The sequence below is a fragment of the Schistocerca americana genome, chromosome 1 (assembly GCF_021461395.2).
Source record: "Schistocerca americana isolate TAMUIC-IGC-003095 chromosome 1, iqSchAmer2.1, whole genome shotgun sequence".
Classification (NCBI taxonomy): Eukaryota; Metazoa; Arthropoda; class Insecta; order Orthoptera; family Acrididae; genus Schistocerca; species Schistocerca americana.
This window is the reverse complement of record NC_060119.1, coordinates 753505386-753518799: the sequence shown is the minus strand read 5'-3', so window position 1 is coordinate 753518799 and position 13414 is coordinate 753505386. Positions and strand designations below refer to the sequence as shown.

General features: G+C 39.3%; 1 protein-coding gene across 1 annotated transcript in view; it reads right to left on the bottom strand.

Moving 5' to 3' along the window:
• LOC124545308 (trypsin-1-like) overlaps positions 1-13414 on the bottom strand; it is a 171107-nt gene that overhangs the window by 87000 nt on the left and 70693 nt on the right. The gene's annotated exons all lie outside the window — the stretch shown is intronic.

Sequence of the window (13414 nt, the reverse complement as noted above, 5' to 3'; positions counted from 1 at the left end):
TTTCCCCTTAAAGAGTTGACCGATTAGGTATATTCTAATATAACACTAGGCAGGAGGCTGGTGAAGTGACACAGCAACTAAGAGTCAAATATTTTGTGAACAGCTTCAGTGGTTTGCACGTGTCACATCAGATAATGTGGTGAAAGCTGCACAGTATTTCAATGAGACAGGTGCTCATCATCTTCAGGTGTTTACAGACTTGTTGCTGCAGTGGCTCACTGGCTTGCTAGAAAAGCGCAGGCACCAAGGGTTAGGACTGTAATGCCATCGTACATGAATCAAGGAGGATGACAACACGCAGTAACCCCTGCCAGAAAAACAGGGCACTGTCTCCACACACATGACACAGAGAAAGTACAGCCACTAATCATGGCCCACTGCACATGTGGGCAGTGTGTTAGTACTTAGTCTAAGTGTCTCCTGCATTGCTCATGTGAATGTAGTGGCCCATTTCTCTGAGGAGAGCATTGGATATCGTCATCCTCCATGATTCATCTACGATGCCGTTACAGCGCTACCCCCTTGGCACCCACACTTTTCTAACGAGCCTCACATATATTGGTGGGCCATTGCAAAAACATGTCGTAAGCTCCTGAAGAAGACACACAGCTGACTTAATGAACAGCACATATTGTGAACAATCTAAAAAGACTTTTAATGCTTTGGACATTAAATAATGTAATGAACTGTAAAAACGTAGTTTTGTAACTTTATTCGTTTGTCATATTTTACAGATCCTATCACAAAAGAGAATCTAAGAGGATGTGAAAAGAATAAATTACACATAAACATAGAGAAATAACAGTAAGAAACTGCATTAATAATTACCTCAATAAATTGTTGTAGATTATTTGTACTTGCTCATGTCAAATCATCATAGAATAATTAGCAAAGTAGTTGCTACTTTGAAAATGCTCCAGCTTCTTGTTTGATAAGAAGTAATTGCTGTTTACCTCCAGTGTAAGCTTAACATGTACCTGACTACAATTATACAGAAGTGCCAAAGAAACTGGTATAAGCACGTGTATTGAAATACAGAGATATGTAAACAGTCAGAAGATGGCGCTGCGATCGGCTATACCTATAAAAGATAAGTGTCTGGCGCAGTTGTTAGATTAGTTACTGCTTCTACAATGGCAGGTTATCAAGATTTAAGTGAGTTTGAACATGGTGTTATAGTTGGCGCATGAGCCATGCAACACAGCATCTCCAAGGTGGCGATGAAGTGGGGATTTTCCCATACAACCATTTCACGAGTGTACCGTGAATATCAGGAATTCGGTAAAACATCAAATCTTTGACATTGCTGCAGTCGTACAAAGATCCTGCAGGAACGGGACCAATGATGACTGAAGAGAAATGTTCAGCATGACAGAAGAGCAACCCTTCCACAAATTGCTGCAGATTTCAGTGCTGGGCCATCAATAAGTGTCAGTGTGTGAACCATTCAATGCAACATCATTGATATGGGCTTTCAGAGCCAAAGGCCCGCTCGTATACCCTTGATGACTGCATGACACAAAGCTTTATGCCTCGCCTGGTTCTGTCAGTACTGACATTGGACTGCTGATGCCTGGAAATGTGTCACCTGGTCAGACGAGTCTCATTTCAAATTGTATCGATCAGATGGATGTGTACAGGTATGGAGAGAACCTCATGAGTCCATGGACCCTACATGTCAGCAGGGGACTGTTCAAGCTGGTGGAGGCTCTGTAATGGTGTGGATTGTACACAGTTGGAGTGATATGGCACCCCTGACACATCTAGATATGATTCTGACAGGTGACAGATACGTAAGCATCCTGTCTGATCACATGTATCCATTCATGTCCATTGTACATTCCGATGGTCTTGGGCAATTCCAGCAGGACAATGCAACACATCATAAGTCAAGAATTGCTACAGAGTGGCTCCAAGAACACTCTTCTGAGTTTAAACACTCCTGCTGGCCACTGAACTCCCTAGACATGAACATTACTGAAGATATCTGGGACACCTCGCAATATGCCATTCAGAATAGATCTCCGCTTCATCATATTCTTATGGATTTAAGGACAGCCCTGCAGGATTCATGGTGTCAGTTCCCTCCAGCACTACTTCAGACATTAGCTGAGTCCATGCCACGTCATGTTGCAGCACTTCTGCATGATTGCAGGGAACCTACACAATATTAGGCAGGGCACCAATTATCTATATTTGAAAAAAACATAAACCAGTTTAAAATGACAGTTCTTATTTTACAAACAACTGATGATAATTTACAGTCCTTGAGTATAGATCATCAGATAATTTGTAGGAGTTGCTGATACAATAATTTTCTATCTGTCTGGCTGAAGAAGATGGTAATAACAAATTCTTGCTTTATAATGATGGGAGCTTGATGAAAACCAGAATACTGTACCCCACAATGAGTCCAATACAAAGAAGCAAAGTCTACGTATATGAGATGCTTAGTCGCAGACAGGCACAACAAAAAGACTGTCACAAAAAAAGCTTTCGGCCAGTAAGGCATTCGTCAAAAATAGAGGACACACACACACACACACACACACACACACACACACACACACACAAACACACCATACTCACGCACACACACACATACGCAAATGCAACTCTCATACATGACTGCAGTCTCAGGCAACTGAAACCCCAATGCAGTGTGGTTTCAGTTGCCTGAGACTGCAGTGTGGTTCCATTTGCCTGAAACTGCAGTCATGTGTGAGAGTTGCATTTGCATGTGTGTGTGTGTGTGTGTGTGTGTGTGTGTGTGTGTGTGTCTGTCATTGATTTTTGATGAAGGCCATACTGGCTGAAAGCTTTATTTGTGATTTGTGACATTCTTTTTGTTGTGCCTATCTGTGACTCAGCTATATGGTGAGTAGCAACTTGCTTTTCATAATATTGCTACATTCCATCCTGGATTTTCCATTGTTTGATCAAAGTCTATATGAAAATTATTCATATATCTTTCCATAACAATCATAAATCCAGAGCTTTGGAATCGTTGAACAGAGATCCAGTCACATACATGTGTGACTGATGGTGAGTAACAACTTTCCTTTTCATAATATTGTTACTACATTCCATCCTGGATTTTCCACTGTTTGATCAAAGTCTATATGAAAATTATTCATATACCTTTCCATAACAATCATAAATCCAGAGCTTTGGAATCGCTGAACAGAGATCCAGTCACATACATGTGTGACTGATGGTGAGTAACAACTTTCCTTTTCATAATATTGCTACATTCCATCCTGGATTTTCCATTGTTTGATCAAAGTCTATATGAAAATTATTCATATATCTTTCCATTACAATCATAAATGCAGAGCTTTGGAATCACTGAACAAGAGAGCCAGTCACATACAGGTGTGATTGATGCATTGCTCCTCATATCATCACACCACACATGGCATGATCTACATGTGGATGTTTCCAGTAAGAGGTTGCTTTGGAGGACTAATTTCCAGAAGCATTCAGTGAAGCCACAGCACTGTCTGTCCAATCCCAATAATTTTTAATATTTTCAACAGGCCTTCTTCAGGTAAATGCTTCGGAAAGACAGAGCTGCTAAATAACTATACACACAGTTGCAACTTACAGTGGAGAAACAAAGAATAGTAACCTGGACAGTACAAAAAGTAACATGATAATACATTTGAACTTTTCCATTAAAACATACAGAGCCAATTAAATAAGAAAGACGAACTTCTCATATCAATACAAAAAAGACCCTGAACAGTGAGAAATGAGTACTGACGTGGGGGAGGGGCATTTAAAGGTAATTTTTTATGTTCTTCTCAAACAACTTAAAAACTGCTAAGCCAGAGACTGTGGCCGGGCGGTTCTAGGCGCTTCAGTCCAGAACCGTGCTGCTGCTACAGTCACAGGTTCGAATCCTGCCTCGGGTATGGATGTGTGTGATGTCCTTAGGTTAGTTAGGTTTAAGTAGTTCTAAGTCTAGGGGACTGATGACCTCCGATGCTAAGTCCCATAGTGCTTAGAGCCATTTGAACCATTTTTTGAAAACTGCTGCTTCTAGCAAATATGTTTCCCAGTACAAAATTAATCTAAATTAAATTTCCTACAAAAAAAATCCTATTCATTTTTTTTTTTCAAGGACTAATAGTTTCCACATTGCAGGAATGTGGAAAAATTGCATATTATTCAAAATATTGTTTTAATGGTATGAAATTAATGTATAACTTTAAATGAAGTTGTTAAAAACAATATTAAATGTGTGTATCATGTGTGGGATAGCAGCAGAAGGAAGGTAAACCTTGCTGATTTGTGTTCATGCACTTATGAACCACTGGTGATGCAGTACACAGGTAACTCTGGGGACGTTTATTTTCCGCAAAATGTGTCAGCACTACGTGGAATGCAGGTATGAGGTTACGAATAACACTAACTCAAGAATCACATATAGACAGAATCTACGTAAATATCTGTGCACTGTTCTATGCTGCTATAGGGGAAATTGCTTCTTAAGTCATCCTGAATGGCAGCTGTGGTATTCTTCCGGGATGCCACTATGACCCCTGCATGATATTCAATTTACAGACAGATAACACATTCTGAGCATTTTGTGTCCAGTTCTCTTCACTGAGCTCATATTTATATTGTGGAGTTATTTTCAGTTTATTAAATGAATAATTTTTGCAGGTGTTAAGTGAGCTTTTATGTAAAATACAGTCCTGTAAACAATGGCTGAGATGTATGTAATCAGTAAGTGAGATGTTGTCAGTGATCTATGTAATATTGGTGGGAAAGGGACTGGACTGATAAATGTTGTGAGAGGAAGTTGCCTTTCCCATAAAAATATTATAGGTACCATACGGGATGACTAAGAAGCAATTTCACCTCTAGCAGTGTACAATAGCGAGCAGAGATTTATGTAGAAACTATCCTTACTTGTGTTAGTATTATGAGTATATATCCATATTTCATGTAATGTTAATGCAGTTTTTGTGAAATAAACATCCCTCGGCACGTCTGCACACTGCGTCACCAATGACTCATAAGGTGTGCTGTGGAGAATCGGCATATCTTTATGAGACACCCTGTAGTTGCTTCTTGTGGCATAATGGAGTAGATAGGGTGGGGGCTTACCTGCTCGATCTTCAGCTTGTAGATCTATGAAGGATGGAAGAGTGTGAGTACAATCAAGCAACCTACCTTCCCCTCATGCTTCTACCCTACACATCTTCCCCTTCACCCACTTACAACCACGGCACACAATTTATCCATTAATATGGCTCTACAGCACTTACATGTGGTACATATACTCAACATCTGTCTTTAATACACTTCATTTAAAGATAAAAATTAATTTTATACTGTTAAAACAATATTTTTAATAATTTGCTATTTTCCATTCCCTGTGAAGTGGAACCAATTAGTCCTAGAGGAAAAATGAATAGGACCTTTGTTGTAGGAAATTTAATGTAGTTTAATTTTGTACTGGGAAACATTTTTGATAGGAGCCATGGCTTTTGAGTTAGTCAAGAAAAACATAAAAAAGTGTGCTTTAAATTACCCCCCCCCCCCCCCCCCCCCCGCCCCCTCTTCAACCCACACGGCCCAATGTTCAGGATTTTTAGTATGTTATTCACGAACCCTCTCCCCTAGCACTGTGCAAAAATTTGTGACTACACGATTTTTTCCCCTATTTTTCCTTCTTTGGCTGGACTACTAACTCTTCTGGCTACAATGCTATTGCAGCTAAAACATTAAAATTTGTGAAGATTTGGTCGTCATCCTTGATTAACTTCACAGATAATCAATGGATTGAGGTGTATTTCCTGAAAGACTGAAGTATGTGACAGTAACAACCATTTATAAAAGTGGATAAAGCAACTGACATCTAATTTTAGACCCATCTCCCTCCTTCCATGCTCTTAAACTTTTTTTGAAAAGGTAGCTTCACAACTAAATATTGAACCATATTTCTGAGATAACCTTTTAACAACACAGTTTGGCTTCTGCGAAGAGAAAGTGCTGTATGAGCTAATGAACACAATTATGCTGGAATCAAACAAGAAAAAATACTCTGTTGGCAATTTATGTTAGTGAGAGGCTGAGCCGCTGAGCCCAGAGGGCAGAGCCAGGACCCTGCGATGAGGGCCCTGATGGGCGTTCATCGAGCAAAATGAGCAGATACAGTGGGGTGCTTGGCTGATGACCATGGAACATCTTGGCTGGTCTCCAATCCCCCACTGCTGTAAACCTGTAAGGACTCAAGAAGCATGTCAAGGTATTGTCCAAGGAGGAGTCTGTGACATACTTCTTCATTTGAACCTTGAACATGGAGATGAGACATTCCGCCTTGCCATTAGAATGGTGGTGAAAAGGAGGAGCAGTCACAACGCACAGAAATCATGCAGGGTCTGAGACACAAACTGGGGACCATTATCTGCCACAAGCATAGAAGGAAATCCTTCAATAGAAAAAAAATTAGGAGAGGGCCTGAATCACAGACACAGCTGACATTGAAGTACAGTGGATAAGATATGCAAATTTAGACAAAGCATTGACAACCAGGAAGAATGTAGGACGGGTCCCACAAAATTAACAGGACACATTTCCATGGATGCTGCAGTGTGGGTCACAGAGAGAGCAACACCCACTGTGCCACCCATTAGGCAGCACACTAATAGTAGGCAGCAACAAAATGTCACCATCAATGCCATGGTGAAACACAAGCTGATGGGTCAATAACTTGGTAACTGAGAACCCTCAGTGTTCCTGACGTACGAGCTGGAACACATCCCACTGCAGAGTGGCTAGGCCATGATCATGACCCATCTGTAGCTAAGAGAATAACACCATCAAATACTGAAAGGTGGTGACAGAGGGCAAAATAGTCATGCAAAGGATCAGAAGCTCTGCCCTGAAGCCTGTCAGGCCACCCATGCTGATTGAGGTGAACAACTTGTTGCAAAACTGTATCAGCAGTAACAGCAAATGAGATCTGGGAGGCTGTAATACGAAACCCATTCACTGTAAATTGCGACTCAACATCTAAGTGAAAACAAAGGAGTTCTTCCTGATCAAAAGCAGGATCCGATCCCGTCGGAAGCCGGCACAATGATTTAGCTTTAGTGAGTTGTGCAGTAGGTCGAAAATGTATTTCATAGTTGTAGCAATACAGAAAAAAGGTCAAATCTGTAGGTTATGTACTGCTTTGTCAGGCAATGAAGCAGAACGATTAAACAACGAAACCAAGAGCTTGTGGTCAGTAACGAGGTGGAATTTAGACCCATGCAAGAACACAGGAAACTTTTTTGAGGGCACAGACAGTACCAAGTGCTTCCTTTTCCAATTTGGGAATAACACTGCTGAGCAGTGTTGATGTTTTTGATGCCTAAGCTGTAAGATGTTTGGAAACATCCTCACGCTGATGTCCGAGAATGGCCCCAAGTCCACACTGAGAGGCATCCGTAGCCAAAACCAGGTTGTGGCTAGGATGGAAAAGTAGCCTAGCAAGCAGTAGAACGTAATTCAGATTTCAAAAGCATGAACATGTGCTTGCAGGCTGGCATCCACTGAAAAGGAATGTTCTTATGGAGCAACTTGTGGAAGGGATCGACCAATGTGGCCACGCCCAGGAAAAATTTGTAACAGTAAGCAAATTTACCTAAAAAATGCTTGGAGTTCTTTGGCATTTGTAGGGTGAAGCAGAGTTGTGACAGCAGCAACATGATGACGTACAGGCTTAACACTTCCCTGAGAAAACCAAAATACACAATGGATGGCTGAAAATAGTGTTACTTGGCCAAGTTTCATTTCAACCCTGCAGTATGTAAGACTGTGAACAAGGTGTATGAGTTACTTAAATACTCTTTGATGGATGCAACCATCATGATGATGTCATTGAGACAGTTGATGCACCTTGAATAGACGTTTTCAATTGTTCCAAAAAATGCTAAAAAATTGCCAGGATGCTAGCTGCGCCAAACAGGAGGCACTGATATTGGTACAACCTGAAGGACTTGTTAATCACTAGGAGCCAATTAGAATCCTCATAAATGGAAACTGTAAACAGGCTTCAGGTAAATCAATTTTGGAGAAAATCTCCCCCCCCCCCCCCCCCCTGGCAAATTTAGTGAATAACTCGTTCGGGACAAGGAAAATGGTGAGTGTCAATGATAGATTCAGCATTAACCCCATTTAAAAGTCACCACAGAGGGGAAGCTGACCAGATTTTTTTTCGCCCAGTTGCAAGGGGTGTGGACTAATCACTCAATGTAATTGGCCATATGACCCCCAATGACACCAGCCTGTTCAGTTATGATTTCACCTGACCACACAGAGTCACTGGAATTGGGTGTGCCATAGGTTTCAGGATAATTGGGCTGCAAAATTAGCAGACCACTGAAGGCGGTCTCTGGCAGCCGACCTGTGTACATGCCACTGGTGGAATATTTCAAGTGTAGCATGCCAGCAGCCTAGTGCCACGATGTGTATTCAGATATTACTACAGAATTATAACAAAAAAGATTGTTTATTCTACAGAATCACTCAATACGACTATTGTGTAAAGTTGATAGCCAAATAGCTGCAGGGACTACAAATTTTTATACTTATACATCAATATATATACTCTCGAAAAGTATTTGAGATTCACTCATCTAGGATAAACTCTGCTATTCACTATCACAATACTAGAAGAAAACATAATTTTCATATAAACTTCACACTCTCTCTAGGGTTCAGAATGAAGTGTTGTACTCCAATGCAAAAAGCTATAACAGGTTGCTAGTGGATATCAGGCAAGAAATTTAAAATCCCCATATAGCCAAACCAAAAATAAAAGAATATGTTGCCGGCCACTCCCACAGTTTATCAAATTATTTAGACTCAGTAAATTTTGTATAACTCTATAAAGTTTTCATCAAACAGATATTTACTTTTCCAGGATAGAGACACCTGATAGCAGCCTGTATGATGTTACATAAATACTTTGCTTCAAGTATTGGGTAAAAGAAGGGACAACGGCTTTGTTTCAAAGTAATTGTTTTTCATCTAACATGCACATGCAAAGTAACCTAGAAATAATTCCCACAATTATTGGTAATAGTAGATTAGCACTAGTCATAAACTGAGACTTGTGGTGAGTGGTACGACACTGGACTCGTATTCTAATGGACAACAGTTCAAGTACCTGTCCAGCCATCCAGATTTAGGTTTCCCATGATCTCTATAAATTGCTTCAGGTGAATGCCAAGACGGTTCATTTGGAATGGCAGAGCCATTCACCTTCCTTATCCTTCCACAATCTGAGCTTCTGTCCCTAATGACCTCACTGTTGGCTTAAGTTAAACCCTAATCTTCCTTCTTCCTTTGCTAGTCCTAATAGAACTAGTAAGTAGAGATTGCTTTTGCCAGATAATGTATGACTTGACTCATTCAAAGTCCGTGAAGGCTCTTCTCCACAACTGGATTTACGGAACATAATATATGAATGGATGAATGAACGAATGCATGAATTGATGGAACATGGTTGTTTGAACCATAGTTCAACTAAAAATGACTTTTATTGTTAGCAACAGATACCATTAATCCTCCAAGTGGGTATTTTGAACGCAAGTATCTATGCCTCAAAGGGTAATTTCTCCTATTGCAGGTTGCTGCTGTCGTACCATGTGTCCTGCTCACTGATGAGACCTAACTGCGTTGATTTTAATTTATGAATCAAAATTAAAAATGATTGTGTCCTTTCCAGTATAAACAGTTAAGTCCTGCATATAACTAGAACAGTTTTACAGAACAAAGAATAAAAATAAATAAATAAATAAAAATTATGCCAAATCTAGTATTGCTTTGAAGGAACAAACTTTCTCCATCCAATATATTATTTTCAGAGCAAGAGAGATTTATCAAATGTAATGCCACTTGGTGGCATACAAAGCTGAACATATACCTCAGATGTTCCATAATCAACTGTACTTTGAATCCAAGCAAAATGACACTATTGTTAGCACACTGCACTCACATTCGGAAGGCTGACGGTTCAGATCCACATCCCATTTTCTGTGATTCGCCTAAATCACTCCACGCAAATGCTGGGATGCAGTTTTATATCTTGCCAGTTAAAAACCCTATAACTTCTGCTGAATTTAGGTGAGAAGCTACATAGTCATAAACAAATAAGTTCATTTGGTCAGCAGTTGTTTTTGTTTTACACAGAGCCACCTGCATAAGACAAAGTAACTGATCACACCATTCTGTACTAGTGGCGCATTTATAACACTCCTACTAGTAAACAAAAAGTAATGGTAAGCTGACGTAACAAGCATAACTTAACAAGCATAACTTCATGTTGTAGCATTTGTTGCTTTGCTGCATATTTTCATTTCCCTCTGTGTCTATGTCTTGCCAACTCTCAGATCTGACACTAAAGTTGCTGTCACTTTCTAAAAGCTGCTGACTCCAACAACTGACATTTTTTCACCACTGTTAGAGGTCATCATTAGTATACAAAAAGAAAAGTGCAATTTTTGGCTGCCACATGCACAAAGTGCAGTCATGAGAATAATGTTAGGCTAATGTGGCCTATTGATGCTGCAGTTTATTGTCCGACAGTACTGCTGCTCACATTGATCACAATCAAACGATTGTCACGCACAGTTGTAAAAAGCGCCTGGAGCAACATTGACTGTCTGCATAGCAACAATTTTTGTTGCTTTCCTTGACTTACCAGCAGTGAGAGGTGAACTGACATTGGTGCATCTGATGACTGACAATGCTGAATACAGGGGTGGTGCCACATCATATTTTCAGATACGTGCCAGTTCTGTGTAGTGAATTACAGTGGATGTATCTGTATGTGCAGGCTCTGAGGAAAATAAAAATTGTTAGATTAAATCCGTCATTGTCACATGGTTCCAGTATCTTGTGTAATGTTATGAAGTGCTCTTGGGTATACAGTACGATCACAACTGGTTCATAGAGCTCAATATTTGAACAGCAACCATTATGTGTCTGATTTGTTAAGCTCAATGTCTGAGCCCTATCTTCAACGTCTCCATCATGTTCTCTTTTGACAGTTAACACAAGACAACATGCTGTATGTGCTGTTCTGATCTCAGTATAGAGGGTATTCAACTTTAGCCCTGTTCATCAAATTCTCCAGATCTCTCACCATTGAAAACATCTGGTCATGAGTTGCTGAGCAACTTGTAGACCACCAATTACCAGCTACTTAACTTTGACACAGAGTTTACAAAGAGTTGAAGTGGTATAAAGTTTCATACCAATATCTGCCATCCAAGTCCAGTTTCACTCAATGTCATCGAGTTAGAGCCACTGTGACTACCAGCTTCTGTATATTGAAGTTTCCACCATGCACAGTTGCAAATCAGCTATGTATTTATTCACATACTCTTTCTGGTGTACTGTATATGTACAATAAGCAAAATTTTTCTTATTTAATATCCTTGTTTTGTAGCTATTTCTATGGCTAGCAATGCAGGTGTAAAAGGAAAAGTATCAGCCCCTCCCTTTTTTTTAGTAAAAGCTTGCCTGCTAATATTATAAGACAATAATTTGGATCTCAAGACAATTGATATATAGAGTGTGCCTGGTGTCCTCAACAAATAGCATAAGCTACCTATTGTTACTACAGCTTTTCAACCACAGTGGCAGTGTCACTATCTATTAGTATTGTTGAATGTCAAGTTTCATCCCATATGCAGTCAGTAATCATGTTGTACTGGTTGAAGTAGCATTGTGCATTGGTGGGGACTGCTATTTTCACTACAGCAAATATGTCATGCACATGTAACGTGCCTTTCATAACCATTTCAAGATTCAGCTGCAACATCCAAATCCTGCTTGTGAAGTAATATTCAATTGGGTGAAAAAATTCTGTACAACTGCCAGAAAAGCAAACTGAAAGTCAACTGGCCCTAAAAAAAACTGTCCAAATGCACTGCCTCACCCACCTGATTTCACCATGCCAGACTTTTAGCTACAGGGTTATTTGAAGGTGAGAGTGTACTCTGAGTGGCAGAGAAGCTTGCAAGAGTTAAAAGATCAGATTCATCAAGAAATTTCCAGAATTTTTCGAGCTGTTATGAAAGACGTGATCAAAAACTGGACGAAACATCTCGAGTATTGTGTAGCTGCAATGGGTAATCATCTGTCCGATGTAGTATTTCATAACTAAATGTTGTACACTATGTAAAATGTTCAACTTTGTTTTGTGATTAGTTTGTGTGCCATTCAAATTCGAAATCATCAAAATCTTGTGAAACACACTGTATATAATGATTTTGTCTCTTTAGAATTTGTTATGTTGCAGCTGGTTTTGTTAATATCATTTTCTGTGTTTTCCTCACAATATACAAGGCATGAGGTTTTTACATCACATTTTAGTTCTGATGCTTTATGCTAATACTTGGAAGAATCTAGTGAGTATAATTTTTGTTATTATATTTATTTAATTTCTTTTTAATTGTGCACCGGAAGTTTTTGCTTTATTCACAGAGATTTTTAGTTTTTATAAATATGAATATAATTTTTAAATATTTTGTGACATGCTCATGAATTTTAAAGCACTGTCCATGTTCTTAGTTATCAATTAAGTATAGGCTCCTTATTTCTACTGAGTTATTTCTTCTTGATAAATTGCTCCTAGATATCTGTCTAAATTGAACTTAGATATGTCTTCTACTTTATCTTTTACAATTTAACCCTTGGGCCTGTCAGAGGAGGAAATGGGACTTAAAGTGCCACATGGGTATATGTAAGAAGGGATTAAATTTTTTGTCTACAATTTCTGCTTCAAAAATTTTTGCCACTATTTGTCTGTAACTTCTCTCCATTTGTTCTGTCTTTATTTATGATTCTGTGAAAAGCATTTTTCTTATAACTATGTTTTGTTACAATTTGATTATCACTTTAAAGTGGAATTTATTAAAGAAGCTTTACTAAGGAGTGTATTGTTATGCTACGTTCTCCTGTCCTCATATGAAAAATATTAATCCTGAGAAAATGACAAAGCTCAATAGTAACAATTCAAGAATTTCCAGTACTTACTCCACAACCTCTGTAATACACTGAGAAATGGCAACTAAATGACTGGATCTGAATCTTTTTCATTAATATCTTAACATTAAAGACCTGTCCCATACATCTTCCTACCACCACCTCCAGTCACTAACATTACCTGTCACATCAAAGGCATGGCTACCTGTGAAACCAGTCATGTGATCTACAAGCTCAGCTGCAACAATTGTGCTGCATTCTATGTAGGCATGACAACCAACAAGCTGTCTGTCCGCATGAACGGCCACTGACAAACTGTGGCCAAAAAACAAGTGGACCACCCTATAGCTGAACACGCTGCCAAACATGATACCCCTCATCTCAATGACTGCTTCACAGCCTGTGCCATATGAAT